Consider the following 26,896-nt stretch of genomic DNA (forward strand, 5'->3'; position numbering starts at 1 on the left):
CGATTGATCCAATTGAAATTATATGAAAAAGTATTATAACAATAATATTCTCTATTATATTTTTTTCTGTTTTATTCTTCTGTCTTAATAATGATAATACTATAATATTCTCTCTACTCTCTTAAAATGAATCAGTGAATAGACATTGATCAATATCAATTATAAGTAATAGCACTAAGCAGTTTTAGTGCTGTACTTATAGCTGCAAATGAGTGTATATTTACTGCTTTCAATGATGTTTCACTGATTCACTTTAAGAAAGTATGTAACTCGTAGCAAGAGCCAAGTTTTCACAGAAATATTGGTTTGGTCTCTCGGCCAAAATAAGTCTAATAATCGAAAAAAGGTGAGAGGAATCTACTCGTTTAACAGTTATCGGAAAAATTCCGAGAGAAAGTGCCAACTATCAAATTAACGGCGCAAATACGCCACACCCGATGAATCGTCTGGTCGTTCATTCCGGTTTTGTCCCGCCATCTAGGATCTCCTGTATACGGACAATGCGTCGCATTACCTGAGATCAGTTTCATTTTTTCTCTTTACCTTCCTGCCGTTTCTTCCAATGCGCGACACGACGCGTCGATACGCTGATGAAATTTATCGGGCGCGTACATATATTCATCGAATCGGGCACGTTAATAACTCTGGGTTATCGGCAGTTCATTGCACTTAACTCGTGTACAAGCAGATCTACAATAAACAGACGAGTTATGCCGCACGCGTGTATACGCGTGCAGAAGGGGACATCAAACTTTGACGTATGGATATCGCGCAGCAATGCGGAGCAATACAGGAGTCATTACTTTACATCTCGCGCACAGGTCACTGCCCAATTATTGACAGTCGGTGATGTAATTATCCACCGTTATGAAACGCAGGAGTCACGACTAAATGTGATCCCAGCGGAATATCCAATATTCTTTCGTGTTGACTCTCGCGCATCGGGATTTCGTGCCGATAATTATTTTCGTTTTGCATAGAAGCGAAGCCGAGCAATTTTTTCGGGGCAGGTAGCCAACAAACCGCTTGGCAAAGAGAGGCAACGCGTGCTGCAACTGCGAATGTGAGTCGCCGCAGACAACGATTAAAATAACTCTTCTTGAGTTTGAGAACGCGCGAGAAGAATGTGTGAAACGTTAGACGGCAACAATTTGCAACGCATTGACGTTTAATTGATGCAAGTTAAACACACACTTGTAGTTTCTTGGGGAAATCGTGTGCTCTACATTTGTATCTTTTATCCGAGTAGGGGGAAAAAATGTCAGGACTGAATGTCTCATATCTCAGAATTTCGAAATTACAACTGATTTCTCAGACAAATTACGATTGACTGTAAATTGCGATTAACCGTATATCTTTTTTTGTACCAAAATACAACTATAAAATATAAACATGCCGTGACGTAGCCATCTTACCCTAGTACTGGATCACAATCGTTCAATTTTATTCATTCACGATGAAGAACATTACTACAAAATTTCGAGAAGCTCGAAAATTCGCTTTGCCAGCACTAAATAAATTTTTTCTATTTTTTAACTATAATATTATTTCGATTTTAATGAAATTTAGGAAAAAATACTCTAAAAGAACCATTTCGCGATTTTGTACCTACTTTTCCTCTCAAGATTAACACTCTAAAAGAAATAAGCAACATATCCCTGAGGCCACATAGATTTTATATTTAAGACCGTCTTAAGTTAATTTTCAGATGCTGTACGAATTATTTCATTAGCTACGGAATATCTGAAGGAGACTTTAAGATGATTTTAAATATAAAAGCTGACTAGGAGCTGACCGGCCTTAAACTCGGTCTCCCTTGTTCTTTTCTATCTATCTAGATGTTGTTGAGATATTAAAATATTTGAGCACCTTCGTTGACCCGTTCCGAGGAATTAATAATGGCGAACAGACTGTTCGTTTAGATAAATACGCAGCACGCGCAACCGGATCTCAAGATTCTCAGTGGGTCTTATCGTTTTGGCTAATTAATCCGCTGAAATACTAGAAACACTGGATCGAGACGTGAGTCCTGCATAGAATGCGCGAACAACGAGATATTCCCGCGCTTCCGTGTTTCCTTTATCCGTCCTACGAGCTCGTAGCAGACAAATTACTCGTGCGGATATTTCGCGCACCATTGGAATAATTTCTGTTGACGAACGCGACCGAATAATCGCTTCGTGATTAACGCTCGAGCGCCGTCGCGACGGTACAGCGTACGTGCGCGGATTGATCATCTTTAATCCGTGGATTACTCAACGAGTGTTTTGCACGAGCTAGACATCGTCGCTTTTCGCGACGTCGAAATGTCGGTCAGTGCACGCATATAAGCGAACCTTCTTCCACCTGCGCCCGGCTGAGGAGGAAAGAGCGACGAGGAACAAAGAAGAGGTCGATAAACGGGAAACCGTAGCAAGCGCGTACTTAGGTTCTCTCTAACGCCGATTTACCCGAGCTATAGGCGCCGCGAGTGACGTCACAAGCGTCCAACACCCTCGCCGGTCATCGATCTGTCGCTGTCCACCGACACCCTCGGACAATGAAGGCGTATATCGCCGAGTACCGATCGGCCGCCTCTAACGACTCGCGGCTCTGCTATCGGCACGAATACAAAGGGACTAAACTGTCAGTCGCGAGCTGCTGTGTAACAGCTTTAAACGTTTACTTATCGTAAAACGTTCCTCGCGCGCGCGCGCGCGCGCGCACGTTGCATTGTCGTATATCTCGCGGAAATAATACGAGGCCATCGTTCCGTCGAAAGAACGAGCACGAGCGCGCGACGTTTAGAGGCTTTTACACAAATGGAGAGACGTATCGCACCGGCCACACCTTCAGTCACGCATTTTTTCTCATTAGCAACGCGCCGCTAAAATTCCGCGCGGGTGCAGCCCGCGCGAGCCATGCCATCCGCCGATGAGAAGATAGAGAAGCGGCTGTCTGAAAGAAAAATCGCGATGCCCCCAAGACGTGTCCCTTCAGACTTCCCCTATAGGACCACCGCATCGCGCGCGTTGATCAGCTAATTTCCTTTAATTAAAGTTTCAGAAATCATCGTGGTCGTCCGCAAATTGGTAGATATCTTTTATTCAGTTTTGTAGGAGCGCTCGGACACTTAACCCCGCAGTAAGCGCGTTTTATTCTCATTTTAGGCGCGTGATCATTCATGGGTTCTTTGACTAATAACTTAGAATTTTATGTATTGTTTGCAAAATGATAGAGAAATTTTTTATTCAATTTAACCTAATCTACTCGTACACCGCGGCTTCTCTGTGAGTCACCGGACACTCTGAAGAAGGGATATGATTCGTAATATGCAAACAACGTCGGTCTGTAGACCACGCGCCTACTGAGGAGTTAAGCCCAGACATATACGCAAGTTAAATCCTATGTATGCATTCTATAGCATTCTCACCAGCGTTGCGCGAATCTTCGCTCCTTCCCCTATATCCGCGACTGGACTGGATAAAACTGGCGGGACGCGAGCTTGCGTAAACCAGCAAAAGCCTTCCGGGTGTGATCCGGGAGGGAAAGCCTGTGCGTGAAAATAGAACGAACGCCACCCCCGATATATCTACTTCGACTGGCGCGCGGTCGAACAGTACAACCTCGATTAAAGGTGGTTAACCGGCTGTACTTTCCCGGTCGCTTTATCAGCCGGGCGTTAAATGCCAGCGTTATTTGTGGCTTCCGCGCGGACTAATATCTGGATAGCCTCTGACTAAACGCGCGCGTACGCGCGGGTGAGGACAGTGCACCCGAGAATTCGACGATACTCGAGGGCCGAGCCCTCACGTACTCAGCCCCGTCCGGGAGAACGCCTCGCACTCTCGACCCTCACGGATGACCTTTCGCAAATAACGCGGAGGCTTGCTCGATAACACACCGTGCATTCCGCGCAGAAAATCGTCAAACGCGCGTATAGGCGTCGTGGCTCGCGAAAAGGTCAATCGTGTGATGCGCTGAGCGTTACCATTAAATGCCATGCTTAAATACGTTCCGCGGGAAATATCGACTACCTGTCCGGTCGGGAGTGCTGCCAGCCGATACGACTCAGGATACCGCGCTCGTTCCGCGATGTGCAAATTTTTCCCCGCTCCGCGAGTCCGCTCCGAATTTCACTCCTCGGGGACAGGAATTGAAGTCGCTTCCGCTCCTCCGGCACGTACACCAGTTATTTCAACGATATAAGGAATTCTTAGGAATTCGCCGTTGGCGATCGAGTGATCTGGATACTTTACCGATACGGGACATCGCCATGAATTCTCAAACAGTTTCAAGCTACGTAATTCCTCACGTATCCAAGTCCGCGTCGAATCTCAAACATCTCGCGAGTATGGCAGCCGAAAATCTTAACTGAGTCGCGCATAGTTTAGAGATCGCCGCCGGGCGTACTTGGAAATTCCCTCAGATGATAATCCGAATTAGTAAATAGAGAAATGTGTGGAACGGCAACGCGCGATAAAATCGATCCATCCTGTTTAATTGTACACGGGCCGAATCCTTACAAAGCAATTTCCATCGCATCTTGGCGGGGATGATAACGAAAATCCCATAACGCAGACGGGCTTGCCGATTCACTAGCTACCGTTACGGATACGCCCCGCTCTCTGCCGTGTGTGTGTGTGTGTGTGTGTGTGTGTGTGTGTGTGTGTGTGTGTGTGTGTGTGTGTGTGTGTGTTCTACCTTGCCACCTAGATTTACTCGTCTCCGAGAGACGCGGCATATTTAGTAATCTGGCACCGTCCCTCGATCCCTCGAGAAGATCCCAGTCTCTTACGCAGTCGACCCTCCAATGAAACCTGTCTTTCTCGGGACGCCACGTAACATTCACGAGGGTCACACACGCTCACTCCCCGGCTCCTGCTGTAATGGGAATTGAAACACGCCGGTACGACGATTTACGATCGATACCCCGAGACTTGCGCCCAAAATCGTGAACACGTAACCCACACATCGTGTCATACCATTCACTCGTGTCCGCGAATGCTTCACCATTCTCTTCAAATTTCTTGGGGACTGGAATCTCATTCGGAACAAGCGAAAAGGCAGACAGTATTTTCATTCAAAATGAAAATGAAGATACCGTCTCTCGAGATCCCAAGAGCGAATACTTCACTCAAGCTTAGAGTGGATTCTGATTCCATGCGCGGATATCTCAGTCGATTAGAGTAAGCGGCATGCATTTCGATCGATTTTCGACTTGCTTCGCCTAGCGTTATTCCCCTTATAGTGGAAAGTTATTGGGAACATATGTTTACACAAGTCATACGCTCCTAAGTCTTGAACGGCTCGTAGGTTGCGCGCGGGGGGTAATCGCGATGAGGTAAGGGGAATAGTGCTAGGCGAAGCAAGTCGAAAATCGATTGAAATGTGCAACGCGTGCCGAACTCTGGATCAGAGTGAATATATTTCTGTGACGATGAAGCACGTCGGATTCAATCGCGAGTGAAAATATTCACTCGATGATTTAGAGTGTAGAATTCATTCTATATGAGTGAAGAGTCACTCGAATTTGTTTTTCGAGCGAAATTTCAGTTGAAGGAATCTAGAGAGTTCAATAGATCGATAGTTACCAAGTGTTTTCGACCAGCCATATTTGTTCCTAGTTGCGCGTTTCTCATCACTGTTAAGCCTAATCTGCAATGTGCTCTTTGCTTCCTGTTTCTTGTTTTCTGTCTTTTTTTAGTTTAAGACTTAAGGTGTGAGTCAGAAGGAGATAAAGAAAAAGAAACAAGAAGCAAATAACACATTGTAGATCAAGCTTAAAACCTGATCTACAATATGCTTTTTGCGTTCTATTTCTTGTCTTCTGCCTTTTTCTGGCTTAAAGCTTAAGGTTTGAGTTAGAAAGAGATAAAGAGAAAGAAGCAGGAAGCAAGGAACACATTGTAGATCAAGCTTAAAACCTGATCTACAATATGCTTTTTGCGTTCTATTTCTTGTCTTCTGCCTTTTTCTGGCTTAAAGCTTAAGGTTTGAGTTAGAAAGAGATAAAGAGAAAGAAGCAGGAAGCAAGGAACACATTGTAGATCAAGCTTTAAGGGGATGTTGAAGTCGGTGACGAATTCGAAAAATATCGATAACGCAAAGACGATCGTCACTAATACAATCACGCTATCCTTTTCATACTTCCTGTACATATAAAACTTGCATAAATATGTATTACTTTATTTTACCATATTCAGCGGAAAACCTAACCACGTATGTGTAGAAATCTTTCCATAAACTTTTCCGATATTCTTAAGCTTCTGAATTCAGATGCAAAGGTACGGCAATGTTCTTGAAAATTTTCCTGTTTGGAGCATCTACACTTTCGATGTATATAAGCTGCGGAACTTTCGGATTAGGCAAATATTACGTTACTGACAGCTTGATATTTTATATTAAAAATTTGTTTTTCATTTTCGTCATGTATTATTGAGTAATGCTCCTATTTATTCTTGCACGTACTTGAAAGTGCAAAAAAATCATAAGTGCTTGCATTGTATGAAAGCATTTATGATTCTATACAATACGGCGTATTATAACTTTGCAGAGAAATGTCAGTATTCTATCGATATAAAGTTTTCAGCATCTCTTAATTAATGCAGAAAACACGTCCCTGTTTTCTGGATTAATCAGCAGTCATAAAAATGGCTAGAAAGGGATATGGCTAGTCGATAATTTGTAGTAAATATCGATCTATCGAATGATAAGGTCGTGGAAATGAGTGTACAGAGGGCGTCGTTGTATGAGCGCAGCAATAATATAGCCGCGAGAGCGCGGATCTTTGTCGAACTCAGTTCATGTTTTGGCGCGCGCTTTCGCTCTGGCCATCTTCGATCTTTCTACGTCGAGCAGCCGCCATTGACACATCGATCGACGCCGCTTCGCGTTTTACGTATCCTTTATTCGTCAAGAATAAGTCTCGCGCATAAATAAGTGTCGGAAGGGTCGAGAATAGAGATGTGCGATCGCCGAGATCGATATTGTCAGTAAGTAATCTCTTCTTGTTCCTCGTTGCGTCGAGTCAGCATTGCCTCCTTCAAATAGTGATATAACCGCCGAATTTATTGATCGGGAATTAGTGATGCGATGGTAATCAGAGGGACGGACAAATAAAAAGAAATAAAACAATCGCGGTAATTGTATGCGAATAACGCTGCAATAATTCTGTCTCGCTCTGTTCGCTAATATTCATTGTAACACGCGAGACGAAGGTATCCCGAGTGCAGAAGAGAAACGATCCGGTAAATATTTCAAGATCCGTCTGGGGGACCGGTCGAAGCGAAGACTCGGAGGCGTGTCCGTGTGAAATCGTAATCTAGGCCTTTACGATAAATTTACGTCGCGTTTCCAACGAGGCGTGTCAGCTTTGCTCGGGATTTATCCCGTGGGAAATCAGTTAGTTTCGTTCGGCGAGACTCGGAGTATTACTCGCGGTAAGGCGAGTTCGAAGGAGGTCGAATAATCGAGCGCCGATCTGTTAAAGTCGATCAAGTCGTCACGTTTATTATCTTCGAGAATAAATGTTGATTGAACTTTAGTCCGAAGGATACGCACAATGTGTTCGGATATTCTGAAAAATCGGCGAATCGACAGATGCGACCACGTGAACTTTGTCGCGTTCTCTAGAAAATCTTACAGAATTCAAAGGAGGGAGAAAACGCGTGGGAAGTCAGCGCGTGACGTCGCTTGTTCCACACCCACGGGGATGTCAGTGTAGTCTTTCTCCGTGTCCGATGAGAAATCGTCCGATCACTCGCTATTAACTGGCCTGTCCATCGTGTGTTGTCGCCGTACAGTACATACACGACACCCCGTAAATGACGTGACTCCGATATTTATTTCATCGCGCAGTTGTTTGCCGTCGCTCGCTGAGCAAAAGCCAAATTGGCTGTTGCACCGTTTCGCCCTCTGTGCGCGTCGCATCTCCACGGAATACCGTAATCAGCTCCGGCGTAACGCGCGTCTCGAGCCGTCGCGTAAATATTCTCATTCCATTTCATTCGCCGCGTTGCAAACGTCGGACAACCTCGGTTGCGCCGCGGCTCATAAAAGCGCGTACGCGCTCTTTGCGAGGTATTTCTTTGACGAGGGAGACGTTCCTCTCCGGCGCAATAGCTTCGAAGAGTATTTTATTAACGGTGGATGAAACAGACAGCGCGGACAAAAGCCGGCGTGCTATATTGTTCGGGCGATACATTGGACGGGACGGAACACGCAACACGAGCCGCGCAATTGCACCGACCTGCATTCCGAATGCACGCGAGCGGTGTGGTCGCTGACTGCAATTGTGGTCTCTGCGCGAACTATACTGCACGGAAAAACAAATCGGCGAGCTCTTCGACGCGCTTCCCCGTTGAATATTACTCGCTGGACTCGATTGAAAATCTTTTACCGAATTCGTCCATTTTTTTTTTATTGTTTTTGCCGCTGGGCTGGTTCCCTTGGAACGAGCGAGCGAGAGAGAGAGAGAGAGAGAGAGAGCTCTCTGTTCTCCCGGTCGCGCCGCTTCCTGTAACTATCTCGCTAGCATTCAGTTTCTTTCGGCGTACTCTGTAAAACCTGGCTTATAGAGATTGCGTTACGCACTAGAAACAAGTGTCTAAAAGCTTCCGTTGCATCGTTCCGACTAGCGCAAAGTTTGCGAAGTAATCAGAAACGTGGAAGGAGACCGCGCGCTGCGCGCTACACACATTTATGCGAGTTTGAAACTCCACCTTGGCAACCTCAATCTCCTCCTATTATAACGTCTACGACGATGAACGAAAATATATCCCCGGCGCAAAGTTTTCGGGGGCTGAGTTCAGCGCGAACATAAGTTATTAGACACGCCCGCGCAATAAAATTATGTTTCACCTGTGTCTGCAACGGCGGCGGCTGTGGCGGCAAGTCACGTCAATTACATGATATCGCGTCGAAGCTAAATTTTAATTGGCCGTGCCGCGCGTACAACCGCGTATAACCGAAAACGATCCAACTTGGAGCAGTTTTAAATACAAGTTGGAAAGTACGTAATTAGCGATTTCTCCCAACTGCTTTCTCTAATGGCTGAAAAAACTTCCGAGTACCCAATTGTGACGAAACGGGAGGGAGAAAGAAGAGAGAAAAGGATGACATCCGCCGGTGAAAACGAAGGCACGTGTTTCAAGTATCTCCGCGCGCGCGAGCGAGGAATCCTTGATATTAATTAGATGAGCGTCGTAACTCTGAAATCGGAGAAGTAAGAAGCCGAACTTCGTTTGGGAGTTCGTTAAAGGAGTTACTCGCGTTCGTATGGCGGCGGATCCTAACTCGCGTAACGACTCTTAACGCGATGGTCTCTCTCTCTCTCTCTCTCTCTCTCTCTCTCTCTCTCTCTCTCTCTCTCTCTGTCTCTCTCTCTCTTTCTCTTATCCTACCTCCCTCGCTGCTCTTCGCTCTGTAACGAACGCAAAGTTCCCAGCGTGAAACACGTTCCCCCCACAACCATGGATGCTCACAATTTGTTGCACGCGACACCCGACGCGTGTCACGGAGGCAGACACGCGAGTCTCTCCTCCCGCGCGTCTTTCTCTTCGCTACTTTCTCTCTTTCTCATCCCCTTCGCACTAACGTCGGCCGTTCCACGAACAGCGCGTTAACTTCTAGCGCGCGTTCTACCCCATAAAAGATCGGTGTATCGCGAGTCGGACGCGGTCTGCACAAGTCGGCGGAACAAGCGGGAAACAAAGGCAAACACGCAATAAAAGTAACGTTTCACCATTTAAAAGTAAAGTCCTCATGTGTTCTCTGTGTTTCTCTTGTCAGAGACGCGAAAAGTACTGTCACGTCCGTGAAAATTTACAAATATACCGACTTTTACCTGATTTATTTCATTTATTTTTATAATGTAATTAAGAGAAGTGACGTTAAACCGCCTTCGGCGATGTAAGACGAATAACTGCTTTTATGAACCACTACAGTGCTCGCTCTCCGCGGTCTTATTAATTTACATACGTGCGTTAAATTCAAAGGAACGGCTATTAACGCGGATGTCGGTATTACGCGAAAATCTGTTTTCTAGTTGAGTGAACTTTCAGGCGAGGTGTCAAAAGCATCTCGCGCGTGCCAGCGTTTACGCAAAATAAAAGCGCACCTAGTGATGGCTTGAAACGGTCATAAGCGGATTAAAGTACGCGTCGAGCCATCTCTAGATTATCATGTGAAGCAGAAAGTGACGTTAAAAAGAATTGTCAGTGAAAATGTCAGTCGACACCAGCGAGGTGTTATTAAAGACAGTCAACCCTGGGGCTAAATTTTCAAACTGGCAAAGGGATTCCGAGGGGCCTGGAGGTAATTGAAAGAAAATGACATTATCGACCATTTTTAAAAATCCGATATAAATACACAAATGGACATTCAGTGTGATGAAATATCAGATTTATAATTTACAGCTATTTTGACGTTTTATCGTTACGCATATAGATCTGCAACCAAGTATATTAAATATTTTTATGAAATTGCATCTCTCTGTCGTTTACGCTGACTTTACACGTTTTTACCGACAAATTCATTCGGTTTAACGAATACATGCAGCGGTCGGTATAACAGATCTCTAAACATCTGTTTGAAGGTAAACTCCACGGGCATATCGATGATGATTTCATTTTTCAATTAATTCACGCGGAATTCTATTTAAACTGTTTCAGTTTTATGAAAAAATTCGAAGGTATCCGAGCGAAAAATTTGAAGGTATCTGAGCGAAAAATTTTCGGCGGAATGTATGATAAACTGAATTCGCGCGAAACGTTCGTATCGACCCACAAGTTCTCCCGAGCGTCGCTCTGGTCCGAGTTCCCAGCAGATAGCAGCAAATGCTACGAGCACAACATGGACGCCTGACATTGGCATCGCCATGGCAATCCTCTTGGCAGCTTCCTAACTATCGCCTTTTTTATACATTTTACACGAGTTTTTGATATCAACGCATAAGTACAGTGTGTGTGCGTGCTTGTGCGTAATGGCGTAACTGCGGTGCGGCGACCGTGGAGGTGTCCGCAAGAACGTCGTAAACGCGGAAAGTGTGCGGTGAGTGTCCTCGCGTTCGTTGCTTACTCCTGCTCGTCTGTCTCGCCGATTTGTTTATAAGACACGCGGAGAGACACCCTTGTCGCGGAAGCTTCGATTCCACGAGGGAACACGCGTCTCGAAACGCCAGATGATGCTCGCCTCGAACGACGCGCTCAAGTGCGTCGCTTCGAATTGTCAGTGCGTGTATAACCTTTCCGTGCATTTCGCGCCGTGGTGTTCGGCTCTTTCTGTTTCGGTATACACGCGACCTACGTTTCCTCGTCGGCTCGTGTGCCTCGTGCCGCTGGTACGAAGAGATTCTCGCGCGATTTCACCGTCGTTCCGATTTTATACGACCGATGAGAGCATCCCAGGAGGGACAGTGTGACAGTGCTAGTAAACAATCGGTATTGAACCGTTATAAATCTCTCAGTGATATTCGTAAACCCTTTGCTCAATTTGACATCATTTTCTGCTCCATCATCGTTCATTCTCTGCACTTGTCTTGTATTTGTATTAATATAAGTTGATAGACAGTTAGTTTGTTCTTTTCAGCTTCATGCTGCTGAACTGGTGCAATGAATTAGAGTGACACAAGTTATTTACTTTAACTTATTGTACCAGTTCAGCAATGCAGCTGAAAAGAATAGACCAAGTTCCACCGGTTTGTAATCATACTGACAGTTTTCGTTCACATGACAGATTTCTTCATATGAGAATTGATGATACATTTTGCTGTGACAGAATGTTCTTCCCCTGCCTGCGAACGTCCCTACTGATCTTTAGGCTAAAACTTGATTTACAATATGTTTTTTACTTTCTGTTTCTTTCTCTTTCTCTTCCTAACTCAAACCTTAAAGCCTGATCTACAATGTGTTCTTTGCTTCCTGTTTCTTGTTTTCTGTCTTTTTTTTTAGTTTAAGGTTTAAGGCTTGAGTCAGAAAGAGATAAAGAAAAAGTAACAGGAAGCAAATAACACATTATAGATCAAGCTTAAGTCTCACAAAAAGATAGAGAGCAAGAAACAGAAAACAAAGAGCACATTGTAGGTTAAGCTTAATAGATTAAAGAATTAATGCACTTGCATTAAAGTAAGTCCTAAATATTGAAGAGATTATCCAAGATTTCGTTATCTTGTCTAACAGATGATACAGAGTGGACGATGTGAAGTCAGATATTTTCCTACCTACGTTACTCATAATAGTGTTATTACATGGAGAGAATATTAAATGCTTTCTTTTCATACAAATTCTCTTCAATTTTACCATGTTATTAGTAATCCAAGAATAGACTCTGCAAGATCTGTCTTATTAAGGAACATGGAAATTTGGCTTGAAACAGCGAGTGTTTTAATAGTACAGAATGTCGATCTGTTGCTCAGTTATAAAATTCTATACTAATTTTCATTATAAAATTCCTTTTATGTGGACTTGAAGAAAAAATTTTTGAAAGAGTTTTGCATTTCTACTGTAGACATATGATTGACGTTTTATCGACAGTCAGAGCAAGTAATAATATTGGTGACATATTTCATAACTTCTCTTCGCAAGAAGCTCTACGAATAAAATGGAACAATCAGAGCCTTATTTTTTAAATATTGCTATGACTGACAGAAGAGAGAAAAATATAATCATGAGCTCGTGTCACAAATTCCAATTTCCTCCGAGCGACATTTAAATGGCCCATACATCGTCCTATTTGTCAAAACAGTAGAATCCATCTGTTGGATTTATCAGACGGAGCTGCACCGCACTCTTGCATTTTTATGATTATCGCACGAACATCTGTGTCTGCCCGGCTAATATCGGCCCGGATTTGCACTCATTTAGCGTCGGGATTGTTTACCTACTCCTCGACACCGCGTCGACGGTGTCCGCGTGGTGCGGTCGTTGACGCGCCGGTGAATAAACCAGCGTCTCCATGGCAACCCGTTCGTCCGCTAGCGCGTCGTCGCGCGAGTGCGTTTCGCGTGTTATGACAGCTGGACCAAAACGTCACATCACGGGCCGCGAGATCAGAGGAATGTTGCGCGTTCCAGATCGTTTTCCCACGCGTTATTACGTTGGAGAGCGATTTCCCACGTGCGTATCAACGTGCTGCTATCGTCGTTATGATCGTCGTCTCAAAGGAAATCGCGTCCTCAATTGTCAACTCGGTTGTCATCGAGCATATAGTTGGATATGCGCAATCGTATCGGTGTACGTTTAGAACGCGCGCGCTTAATACTCGTTTCTACCAACTTTGATCAACTTAACCGGTTGATTGTTCCAACAGAATTGATCAGTCGCATTTCTCGTTAATCAGAATTAACAGATACGATTGATCAATTCCGTTGGAATCACCAGCCGGTTAAGTTAACCAAAGTTAACTTGGTAGAAGCCGGCATAAGCGCAACAACGATCGCGAAACGTTCCTCGGTAGTACGGAGGAACGTATTGATTTTTCTACCGATATTAACGTGTCTCTACGATGTTTGCTTTCAGGGCGGACCTAACCACATTCAGAGTCTGAATAGCGACACAGGTGCGTACCCAGAAACGTCCCAAGGAGGGATGTTCGAAGTGTCCGAGCAGTAGCGACCACCGCACGTATGTTTATTATTATGTTTATTTCTTTATACGTATGTTTATTTCTTTATCTTTTGTGCTTTTCATTTCTTGCCGACTGTCGATCAGGATGGCCGCGTACAACAGAAAGTAATATTCAAAGAGCGTTTAGCTCTTTTAGTTTTCTCTCTTGAAAGATTTGCCTTTACCCGAACAATTTCCTTAACGAGACGCGACTATAATTATTGTTGCAACACGAACGGAATTAACGTAAACGTTTAACGAATTTAACGTCGCGGTATTTCTGCCAGGCGATAGAACAGAATAATAGTCCAAGAATTAGACCGGCTAACCGGTCGTAATTCTTAACAATAGTTATCTCTGCACGCCGCAGAAAGCATCGCGGGCAATTTTGTTCTTTCTGCTTGCTTTACACCACGCTGTCGCGATTAGCGATTATTTCCCACAGCATAAATCATATTTTTAATTAACCGTTAATGATAAACCGTTAATGATAAAGATATTATCGAAGTTATGCACAATGTTTATGTGGTCATCCTGTGGCTAATACATTTCCCCCCTTTTTATACACACGTATTTCATTTGCGTATATACGCAGATTTATCTGTAATTATTCTGTTGCGTTGTTTGGTTAGTTTATTTCTTCCAGTGCTTCGTATAAAGATAGGTTCGGTATTTCTCTCGTTGACGTGACATGCACTTTTGCCTACGCTTTATATTTCAACGCATTTTTTTCAATTTAAAAATTTTTACACCGAAAAGCAAATTTTTTATATCAAAATACTACAAACCTTATATATGGATATCTTTTTTTCTTGAGTTTACAAAAATTTTACGTACATTATCTTTAATGTGCAATCATGCATGTCATTAGATTTTATTGCGTTTTAATTCTGCATTCCATTATTATATTACATTTGGTAAAAAAAAAGATTTTGCACATTTTTTATTAAAAAAAAAGAGAATTTATTAATATACAGGCAGCTATTGTTAACAGTAAGTATATAAGTTTTCAATACACAACGCTTTGATGACATTTTAGAAAAAAGAAAAACTTTGCCCATGTATGTGTGCGTCCTAATGTATATCAATATAAATTCTCCCGATTCTCGAGCAGTACGATCCGTTCGTCATGATTATGTAGGGAACAGTTCTCATTTCATTATTTTAGGATTCCACACATTAAAACTGATGCAATAAAATTAATTTGAAGTATCCATAATAATCTTAACTTGGTACAAACATATTAACGTGATACATTTAGTAATTAAGAGAAACCTCGTACCTTTCAGTGAGAAATTATTACGTTCCAGTTTTTATGCGAATAATGCGAATATGAACGTAACCAAACTGGAAAAATCTGTACAACACTTTAGCTCCGTAACTATTTACCTATTCAAACATGTTATATTTTGTATTTTAATGTATTTTGGGTATTTGCATCTCCTAGATGCTACATTGAATTGCTAACCATTCAGGCACTGGTGAATGCCTTGATGAGTTGCAATTTGAGTTTTTAATGCAGCCTCACGCTATTGAATGACAATCATAAAGGTTTTCATTAATCACACACCTTCATTCTGAGCAAAAATTTCGTGTATTTGTGAGGCGCAAGTGTTGACTTTCCAGGTTCACATAATAAACTTCCAAATAATAGAACCGATTTATTTTAATACATTTTAATACATTTTAGTGCATTAAATTTTTTTGTGCAACTAGTAGAAATTATTAACTAATTTTGCGCACTATTTTCTTGTGCTTAGCTCTTATAAACCCATATGGTATTAACTTTAGTTCTCTGTTTTATCGGTGCGCTTTTATCATGTGATTGTTCGAGGTAATTGAAAAAGGATGTTTTATATCAGAATATAATATATAAAGGCTTTTATTTTGTTCGGTATTTGCAGAACAAACGAAAAATATATACATTTTTTTATAAACTTGTTACTACTTGCTATTCGCATATATCAGCGGTTGTTTCTACTTACCTACCGACGAGTGTCGACTCTTACTGATGATCGTTTTATATCGACACGATTGATTAGTTTAGAACTGAACATTTTGCATCCCAAACATTTCACAGTCCCATTCTGTAGTCGCGAGTATTATAAAAAATAAAATGCTGTTTAATTTTATTACCTAATAGTAGGAATCTGTAATATCGCTTTACCAGCATGTTTCTCGGCATACGGCATTTTCTCTGGCTGCGTACGAATAGTAGTAAGCTCTCGTACCGACGGTACATCGATCGTGTCGTTTTTACCCTCGACTGCACCCCTGTAGTCGACTTCCGCTCTGTTCGACCAACAGCATGTCGGTAATAGTCTTTTCTGGTGGTTATACAACATCTACCAGTTTAACGGTTCCCATCAGTTTTCTACGGTCGAGTAATTCACAAACTATTCCTGGCAAAACTTTGCGTCTGTTTATCAGAAGTAAACTTATCATTGCATAGTAATTCGTAAAACAATGCGACAGCTCGGAAAGTGACATGCAAAAACCATTTAATGCCTTATATAATTGTCCAAACATTTTCGCAACTTCTGCATACAGCTAGAGGAAATGACCATTCAACCCATTCAGATCTGTTCGCATAATACCGATAATTAATTTCCCTTATTGAATACACGGACCGTAAAATTGTTATTTCGTTAGCTACATCAATAAGACGCTCACAAACAAACCGCGTATAAACAGAGTGCGCGTAAGTAATTTCCGGAACTCCGGAAGATGCACTTTTTCTCTGATTAATTACGTTTCGCATACACCCAACGAGTTGGGTCCTCGTGAACACGAGAGAGATATGCACCATTCGTTGCGGATCGTAGAGCTGTGTGTATAACGTGTCGATGAACAGACAGCGAGAGAGAGAGGAAAAGGAAAAGAGCGAGGTGTACGCGCAGTGAGTGCAGTGACTCATGTATGAGGATTACATTTCGGGTACACGCGAGCACACCGACTTTCCGACCGCGCGCACGTTGTCGGGTATTATTTTTAATCACTCAATAGTTTGCCCGAACGCCCGGGCGCGAATCTCGAGGCAATGCGATTATCCGTAATTGGATTACATTTGACTTCCACCTGTTTTCATGCAGATACGTCCGCTTCTTTTCGCATCGCCGGTAACGTCGAGGTGCCAATATCGTTTTTTCCCAGCGTCTGCTTTTTTAAAGGAACAATTCACGCGCGCTAACTCTCAGCGGCTCGGTGTAATTCACGATGTAATTTAACGAGTCTATATCTCCCGGCGAAAGAATATGTTTGAATTGCAACGTCGTTCCCACTCGCGAGTAACTTCTCTATGACTTATTAAAGAGAGACGAAGATAAAGATAGATAGACAGACAGACAGACCGAGAGAGAGAGAGAGAGAGAGAGAGAGAGAGAAAGAGAGAGAGGAAACTCGGAACTCACGAGGAAGGTACGACAGGTCGGCTCTTGTGGATTTTTATTAACATCCTCTTATCCTTTTAAATTGACCCTGAATTATGAATTCCCGGTCGCGCGAGAGAGCACCTGGCCTCTGGCGCGCTATACTGTGTCAAAGGGGCGGGAAGTCTCACGAGGGTAGTAAACCAACAGCCGATAATCGATCATTCGACTCGGTAACTCCATTCACGACGCATATAAAAGAAAAGATAGGCATCGTGAACTTTCATCATCGTCAAGGTGTGTGACATACGTTCTTTTTACGTCAGAGCGTTACGTCGCGTTTCGCAACGCGAATTAAGTTAGTCCATTACCTACGGCTTCCATTTCGCACGTCGCTTTATCGACCGTTATAATCCATTGAACAGAATTTCGTTAAATTTACATCTCGTGACTTTATTCCCAGTTCTGTCTATTTCTCACGATTCCACAATGTTTCTCGAGTTCTTACGTTGCCATCGCAAAGGATCAGGAAAAAAAAGAGAGATCTCCATAGCCTCTGTATCTTCGCACGGGATTCACAGGAACTGTGAAGCATTGTGAATATCGGGGTCAGACGGTTTCCTGTTAATGAATAGGAGCTTTCCGAGCTCGCGGATGACGTTAATGGAAAAGTGACTAGTTTCAAGTGTAGGGTAGCGAGCTCGCCTCACCATTGGACTTTAACCGCATTGCCGGGTGAACTAAACCGGGCGAGAGAGGGAGTCTTGGTGGGCGGCGAGTAACTGACCGCAAAAGCGACGACGAGCTTTTTTTTATTTATTTCTGTCTTCTTTTACGCGGAGACCCCATTCGTTCATTAGACCCGACCGCCCATGCAACACGTTCGTGCAGGCCGAAGTCGGTCGGTGCCGAGTTTTCTCGAACCGTGTGTGTGGTACATCTCTCATCCTATCTCTTCGCAGACTCGAAACTCCTTGCCTCGTTCCTTCCTCCCAGCTATCCGAGCTGGCATTCCGAGTAAGCTCGCTAACTCGGAAATGCGTGTGTTTAAATTGAAAACGTTTTAGACTCGCTCTGAATAAAAAGTTCGCTTACAAGAGAAGGTCTGAAAGTATCTTTTATCGACTTTTATGAACCTGGGATGTGAAAACTGTAGAGAGGATGAAAAAATTGGAGACGCCTATTTTCGTAAGCGCTCTCTCTCTCTCTCTCTCTCTCTCTCTCTCTCGGACGTTTAGAGGTTGAAGCGACCCTTGAAGCTAATTCTGCATCCTGGACCCTTACTGTTATTTTTACAAAATTTGAAAATTTTTATGACGAAAGTTGAAGAAGGTTTTATGTCAATTTTTCAGTTACGTAGAATAGAACAAAAGAATTGTTTTCTAAAACGGCATTTTTAGAATATGACTCGTGAGCTTCGCGCTATAAGTAGCTACAGACGTGCGTGGTCAGACGAAACACGGAACAGGCGCGTATCACTTATTGTGTTTTCAATTCCTCAAAAATTTCAACAATCTCAACAAAATAATTTATATTATGTGTGATTGAGTTTGATATATCATTTTTTGAAAAGAGAGATTTGAATAGATTGTCTTTGGAAGAATGTTCAAATTTGTAAAAATAACAACGAAAATTGAGATATTAGCTTCGAGGAGTAGTTTCAACCACTAGACACATGCAAGGAGACGCTTATAAAAAAAATACGCATTTCTTCATCTTAGCTTCTCTACGATATATTCAATACTTATTAAAAACGCGGTGAAAAACATGCGGCGTACCTGCATAAAGTAAAAGTTCTAATTGCTCGTTTGAAAAGTGGAGCGAACAAAATATTGACGAAAGATAAGTAGACGAAATGAGTAAAACAACTTACTGTTATCTCTTGGCTCTTAGCCCACTTTTATTATTGATGTTCTCCACTTCTCAAATCTTCCTTACTTTCGGCCGATGTAGGTACGATACGTTCTACATTCTCTAAGAATATGCAGTCATTATCTTGACACGCTTCGTTTTTCTTTCCTTCTCTATTTCCTTCCCAACTAATTCTCGCATGCCTCGTCTGAGATCTGGAGCGCATATTCGCGGCGGACTGGCCGTGTTATAAAACTCCCAGTTTCCATAGCCGACCGAGATTGAAAGCAACCGAGGTGGAAGTAAATCCGAGAACGCGTTTGATCTTAAACCGTCCAAACTATTTTTGATGCCGACACAAACTCGCTTTGCTTCGCTCTCAGCCCAAAGGGGGAGAGAACAGGAGCGAGAAAAGGTCAGAGAAGAGGGAACGAGAGAGAAAGAGAGAGAGAGAGAGAGAGAGAGAGAGAGAGAGAGAGAGTGTGCGGCTCTTTCATTGATTAATACACCGGGACGCCGGTACTTAAGCCTGAGGCTGTATGCATTTAATTACGTAATATCAGACACACGGTGTAGCTAAATAAACACGCGCGCAACGCAGCGCAACGAGTAGATGCGCGGGGAATCGTAGTTTGACGGAGGGGTAGTAAGCATCTGCACCTGCGAATCTTTCGGCGGCAGTGGCGGCGGGTACTTTGGGGGCACGCATGCGGAACTGCACGCATCGGAGCTGAGCGACGGTGCAACCAGTCCGGCCTGGGGCTAATGTTTCGGTAGCGCGGCGCCCAACCTTCACCCCCTCGCTCGTCCTCCCTCCGCGGTCCCATCTGCCCTCTTCGTTCCGCCCATAGGTCGTCCTGTGCGCCGCTTGGCAGCTGCCTCTTCCTGCCGGCTCTCTCGTGCTAATTAATTAAAGGACACCCGAGAGACGGCGGACGTAGCCGTAGTGGCAGCAGCGCGAAAAAACACGTGCCGAAGTTGGCCCGTTTTTCAAACGCCCTAATATACCACTTTGTGTGTGCACCGCGTGTCCGATTGTTTTAATATTGATCGTTTTTCGTGCTAAGCGAAAATGGCTTTTTGTATTTTCTGCTCTATCTTCTCTGTAGGACGTCGTCTGAACAGCGACAGCAGCGTTGCGACGGCAACGAGACACGGCGATCAAATTATCGACGTTCTAAATTTGCGGGAGATTACTTTGACTTGCGTGAACCATTGGCTTCCACCGTTGTCTCATCGCCGCCGTTTGTTTAGCATTTTGCGATCGGAAACCCTTCAGCTGGGACGCGCGAACGACTGCACCGCACGCCGGGAAAGAAAGCGAAATGCCATTTCGACAAAACCGAGCGACACGCGGTTTCATTACTGTCACTTAAGACTTAAGCCCAGCTTAAACTCCGCTCCAAGCGATCGTGGGATTTGCCGTGTTAAAGCTAAGCCACCAAGAAGCGCCGTGACGGTAAGGATACAGCAAAACAGACCGCCATTCGCACAACGTATCCACTTTAGAGTTCTCGCAAAAGTTGTTCGTTTAATATTGTTCGCGCATAAATTCAGCCCCGCGAAACTCACGCGACGGATTATGCTCTTCTTCTCTTTTTTCCTTTTTTTTTTTAATTTTAATTGCGCAAATAGCTCGGCACTTCTTCTCGCGATAATTCTTTAATCGCTTTGCATAAATAATAATTATTGATCGTCTTGAGAATATTTTCAGCCGTTTTATTAGATATCTTTTTTCTCGATGTTCTTCTTGCGATCGTTTAAATATTCATTTTATTAAGATAACTTTATTAAGAATTCACTTTATTAAAAATTCACTTTATCGAGAATAGATGATATGCGTTCAATTGCTAGTAACATGAAATAGGAGAAATTTTATGTAAATAAAGAAAATATATATTCTCGCAGCTCTTTATATAAATTTATAGGACGAATTAAATCTACTTCATATGTTAAACCGCACAACGACGAAATGAGCTTCGACAGAAGTGATAATTATTTACTAGGCTACGCGAGTGGCGAATTCACTGTTTGTACAAGTGTGTGTATGTGCGTATTGATATGTACCTGCACATCTATGCGCACAGAAGTTTATATGAATGTGAAATATATATGTATTAATATGACGGGATTATATCGCGGGCAAATAGAGAGGAGTGTTCTATCGCATGGCCAGCGGATAATATTGAAATGCCCGCGTGAATCTCATATTACAATATTTTTCTCTTTTTCAATCGAATATCCATACGCGAGAGAGATCAACTAGAGCGTATACAGGGTGTCCTAGATTTGTCTCCGCAACGTTCGTGGGAACGTATTGAGGTGATCACATAAAGCTTCGTCTAAAATGCGTGGAATAATCTGAGCACATGGAAAAGGTATAAATTATTTTTCTTGCTTCTACTTTTACTTCTTACTTCAAACTTACTCCGCATATTGTAGATGAAGCCTAAAAGCCCTATACCGTTTTTTGCGATATTTACAATAAATCTCGAAGCATTAATTGAAGAAGATTGGTGAACGATCACGTGCGATATGGTAGATAAACTGTCTACCGTTGTATACACACATAAGGTCAAACTGAACAAAAAAGTCCTCTACCATTTTGCAAACAACCACATAGATATCAATTAAAGAAAATTTGTGCTTTATCGCGCACAATTATGTAACAATATTTTTTAATTAATAACTAAAAATCTACGTTGTTATTTGCAAAATAAAGGACTTTTGTATTCAATTTGATCTAATGTACAGCACAAATCGCCACTACAGTTTATCTACCATATCGTATCGAACGTGATTATTCTTCTTTAATTAATATCTCAAAATTTATTACGAATATATCGCAAAACGGTATGGAACTTTTATATTCACCTCAATCCGTTCTACGTTCCCACGAACGTTGTAGAGATGAATCTGGAACACCCTGTGTATATATATATATATAATATATATATATATATATATATATATATATATATATATATATATAAATATAATCGAACTCGATAGAATCCATCGAATTTAACGAGCGCGAATCACCCTCTGGATTTCCACACGTAATACGTGAATGAATCGCTCTTAATTTTGACAGCACGCGCGGAAACGGGGTAGCGAAACGTAGCGAAGAATCAGAACGCAGCCACGGTAAGTGGCGATGCTCTTAGAGCTTCCGCACACAAATTTCCGTAGACGTAAAACGTAAGCTTATGTTGAAGAATTAATCAGGATATTACTTTATCTTTGCGTACTCTAAGAGAAGATAGAACTGACTGTAAAACTGACTGTTATGCTAGAATCTAATCGATTGAAATTCTAGTTTTTACTTACAAGTAAATATCCAAAAGTCACACTCCGATTTCTTTCTAATTTGGCACAAATTTGTAGAAGTACCAAAAATATTTTGATCATTTTTTCATTTTGGCCCATTTTAAGTTTCACGGGCAGTTTATAACATTTAATATTCTCACTCCTATCAACAAGTACAACAAAAATACATAAGAAGTAAAACTGAATACAAGATATAGTTAAAAATAATTTTAATAAAATCGACATAGCTGAAATACGAACCATTCTAAATTTCTTTAGCCGAAATTCCAACCGAAATATTTTAAATTTGTGCTAAATTAGTCAAAAATGGTTAGCGTTACTTCAGAGCACTCAAAGTTCTAGTTGCACCGTTATTTCTATCTTCATCTAGAGTACGCAAAAACGAAGCAAGATCCTGATTGGTTCTTCACCTTTAAACTTACGTCCACAGTTACAGAAATTTGTGTGCAGGAGCCTTTATCCAGCCTTATCGGCGATTTAGCGGTCACCCTTTTTCATTTGCTGCGTCACGTGCGCTCTCTCTCTCTCTCTCTCTCTCTCTCTCTTTCTGAAACCGCATTCGGCTATCGAGCCCCGTCCTTTAGACGGGAGAGCTGACTTGAAACGCTAATTAAGATTTGTAGAGCGCGCAAGGCTGCTTGGCTCGAAACGCGAAGCCGAACAAGAGTTTTGCTTTCAGCGGCGATATTTCGCCGGTGCCTAGTTAGGAAAGAGTTGGCCGAATGGCGGCTCAACAATTCAGACCGATCGAGAGCACGCGTAACCGAGCGCGGTGCAACGAATTATTATTCTTCACGCGCGTGACGAAGTTTTCCGTGGTTCGCCGTTGATCGCACGGGACGCTATCGAGACGGGAGGGAGAAGCGTGGACTGATTGGTCGAAATTGCAAATATTGGCGAGACATTACGGCGCAAATTCGATAGGAATCTGCAGCGCGTAATAGCCGGAACGAGATGTTTTTGCGCGGCTGTGTGCCGCGTCTCGCGGTCGCAGATACGAGACACACGTGTTATACACTCCGCCGTATTCCCCCGTGCGAAAGTACAATCTAATTTGCGTCGGGCTTCTCGTTCGCGCGTACACGCTTCGTGTGGATATTCCCGATACCCGATAAATTATGCACGAGAATCGCGGCTATCGCGACTCGCGGAATTGTATCGAGCTTTCGCGTCGCGCGCGCGCGCGGTCTATTTCTTCGCGTTAAGTATTAACAATTGCTGTTGAGCAAAATACACGCATTGCGCGACGTTATTACGTTATAGGATTTGGATAATCCGTCGCGGCCGTTGTCGATACCGGATTCTCCGTTCGTGCTAATTAGAATCCAATTGCGGTAATTAGAAGGCAGGATTGAATTTCCACTCACGGCTTTAAAAGCGTTGCTTGCGAGGATAAAAAATTACGCGGAGAGCAAACTTTCTGCGTACACGCCAGCGAGGCGCCTCGATTATCGATTTATCATCCTTCTTCGTCCGCGGATTCTCTTGGTCCATATTTTCCAGTTGCATATTACGTAGATAGTCATCTTGCCGTCGCTTTAAAACGCCAGCAGTCGAGCGATAAGGGGGGAGAGAATTGAACGAAACAGAGAAACGAGACGGCGATTTTGCATCTCACACATACACGTATTCGATGTATTCTCACAACGTGTGTGCGTCGCTTTAACAAAAGGCATGCCGTCTGCAGCACTTGCCGCTAGAAATCGAAAACCGAAGAGATCCGATTCTCCAAGAGAGATTTATTAAAAAATCTAATTTGAAGAAAGAAGCGCTTTTTCTCTCTCTCTCTCTCTCTCTCTCTCTCTCTCTCTCTCTCTCTTCGCCTGCACAAATTCGGGTGATCGGGTGACAAAGCGGGATTATTTCTTTGAGATTCGCCAATGACGCGAATCTTCCCTCCGAATCTTCGCCGAGCGAACGGTTCAACGATTGTGCCGATGAAGCGATGATCATCGTTCCAGCGATCGACGAACGGACGAGGGAGTTGTCGTCCGCGATTGTTGGAGCGCGCCATCGACGCGTCGCGATATACGAAATTGGCGCCGCAGTCCAGGAAGCGCGCGAAGGGTTGGTCCAAGAGTACGCTCGCATAATAGTATTAATATCGCGCCAGTGCTCACGGTAGGACGAACGGGAACCGTGCAATCATCGGCACGCGAGAGTGCGCCCTGTTACCGTCGGCGATAAGGACTACAATCGCACGGCGTCGACCGATCGACCGACCGACCAATCGACAACACGGTAGTTTCCATTCGCGAGCCCGACAAAACAGCGCGAGTGCTACGGCCGAAATTATTCGTCGTCGCGCTATTTCGCTTTCCTCACGGGAAATTCCCGAAACCCGGTTACTTGCGTCGGCATGGAATTTAGTTTGGCCCGGCCTTAATTCACTGCGTAAAATTGCCGGCACTCGGGCGTAATGGAACGTAGAGATAGAGAGGGTGAGACGGGGCGAGCGTGAGGGGGAGAGCGAGAAAGGGAGAGAGAGGGAAAGAGAGTCTGATTCTCGGACACGTGAAAGTAGGGCTGATTTCATTTCCACGGAAACCCCACCGATCAATTGATTCGATTGTCCGAAAGTCCAGTTCTCGTAACGCTCTTTCCTGCAAAGCAACGATATTCCCGATTGGCCGGTCGACCGTTATAGAATTAGAATGGTATACGAGAGAATGATTGTATCGCGATGAAAAATCGTACTTTTTCGTGCCTTTGTCACGTAAAAGTCTGAAAACTCGAGTTTGCTCGAGCGACAGCAAAGCGCGACGGCCGATCGGGCGAACGCGAGAGTAGACGTAACACAGCAACCTCAGTTGCGAAAAAAGTTTTATTCGCAAACAAATTTTCGCGCAGATGCGCGAATCGCCGATGCGTGCCGACTTGAAATTCTCGACAATCCCAATGGAGGTTTGATTGATCGCGCATACAGAGGATTGCATATATGCGCCTAGTCATTCCCCAGCCATGTCCTAATCGAGAGTTAGTAGAGATTTTCGATCTAACGCATTCGTTTCCAAATAATCAAGGGTCGTGACTATTGATTTTATTCGAAGAATATTACAGTATTTACCTTTAAATTGTAGCTTTTCAAGAGCTGTAAAATGGCGAGCTTTTATCGTTGCCCATGTCTTATGATTATATTAGCACTAATAATATTACGATTACGCGTAACATTTGAACGGATAATCGCAATTATGAACGCAAACATAACATCAAGCTGTCCAAGTGTCACAATTGCTTCAGATAATGTTGCAGTTTCTTCGAATAATCAACAGTCACGACCCATGACTATCCAGAAAGGAATGCGTTAGGTCGAAAATTTCTGATAACTCTCGATTAGGATATGACTAGGCATATATGCGATCCTGTGTACATTTCTTACCGCTAATTGTCATCGAAACACGTATATGCGCGCGCGCGCGTTTGTTTTTATTTATACGGCTACATACTACGTATTCCGGATGGGTAAGCTCCCAGTCGCTGAATTTCAAGGCACGCCCAGAAACGTACCCAGTACACGTATGAAAGTGCAATAAAGAAAAGTGGCGTTCGTGCTCAGCGCGAATGCGCCGGGCCGCGCCGCGCGGCACTCGTTCTCGGGGAATTTATTTTCGATCAAGGTGGCCGTTGCTGATTAGCGCGACAATGGCAGCTTTGTTCTACGATTAACGACGTTTTCTCCAATTCCACCCATTCCGTGTACCCTTCCCGTATCCGATAATCGTACACTCGAATCCGGATAAGATTTAAAGAGCCATTCTCCGAAACTTACGAGGGCGCTTAACTATATGTAACGGTTTTCATTAAATTTTAAATCGAAGTACCTACGGACGCGCGCGCAATCCTGTCGTTACAAGATTCATCTATTTACGATTACCGTACGCGATATAAAACTAAACGCGATGAATCGCCCCCCGCGCTTGTCCTAAAACCCAACCAAGTCTCCTCGCTTCTCTCTTGTCTCTCTTTTTTTTTGTTTTATTTGCGAATTAGTAAGGGCGAAGTAAGAGCGAATTTTTCTTACTCGCTCTCGCGAAACGACGTATCGCACATTTCGAAATTATCTGCCCGTTGAAATCTCTCGAGAGGGGCGCAGTCGCGAAGCGAGAGAGGGAGAGAGAGAGTGTGTGTGTGTGTGTGTGTAGGGGGAGAGAAGGCAGAGGAGAACGAGACGTTTCAACGGATACGGTCAAGTTCTTCCTCGAGACAGCGAGATCCCTCCACGCAGACACTTGGCGTAGTCTCTCGTTTTCGGTGGGAGATATCTAGATAAAGCCACTTTTTACCTAATTAGATTCTCGAAAGCTGTGGGGAGCGGATCGTCGATAAGGGCTCGTCCGTCGCGCGAAGAAGCGGGGCCATAACGGGGTGGTTGAGACGAGATTGAACGACCACTTCTGACCCTTTATCCCGCACAATTACACCCGCTCGATACCTCGATATCTCGCGTGATACTCTCTAAATAACGAAGGGCGGTCGCGCCAAGTGCGAGATCTTCCTTGAGAGGAGAGAATCGCTTCTTCGTCGTCGGGACGTCAGAGGGATGGAGGAAACGGGGTGTTCGGAATTAGATAGTGAAAACCGCCGTGCACATACCGGCCATTCCGTAGATATCTCGAAACGAAGAATGCGATTGTTCACGGCGCTGCCCGGCGCCGGCGGCGCCAATATCTATCGCTATCGCGGACCGCTTCGTATTTCACGGAGTAATGAAAATATTTTCTCTCAATGCGATTAACCGTCGCGCTTTCCCCCCCCCCCCCCCCC

At 43.6% G+C, this 26,896-nt stretch overlaps 1 protein-coding gene across 7 annotated transcripts in view; it reads left to right on the top strand.

Annotated features, from left to right (window-relative positions):
- LOC116843126 (tyrosine-protein phosphatase Lar) overlaps positions 1-26,896 on the top strand; it is a 754,320-nt gene that overhangs the window by 432,527 nt on the left and 294,897 nt on the right. For 6 of the 7 annotated variants that reach the window (XM_032813223.1, XM_032813227.1, XM_032813228.1 and 3 more), the window contains exons 1-2: positions 10,815-11,031; positions 13,497-13,601. The gene's annotated coding sequence lies outside the window, so the exon portion shown is untranslated. Of the gene's footprint in view, positions 1-10,814; positions 11,032-13,496; positions 13,602-26,896 lie in introns of those variants that run through there. The other variant, XM_032813222.1, reaches the window with a different exon arrangement.

This window comes from Odontomachus brunneus, unplaced genomic scaffold (genome assembly GCF_010583005.1).
Source record: "Odontomachus brunneus isolate Ranch 3 - 2012 unplaced genomic scaffold, Obru_v1 Obru_scaffold_030, whole genome shotgun sequence".
In the NCBI taxonomy this organism is placed as follows: domain Eukaryota; kingdom Metazoa; phylum Arthropoda; class Insecta; order Hymenoptera; family Formicidae; genus Odontomachus; species Odontomachus brunneus.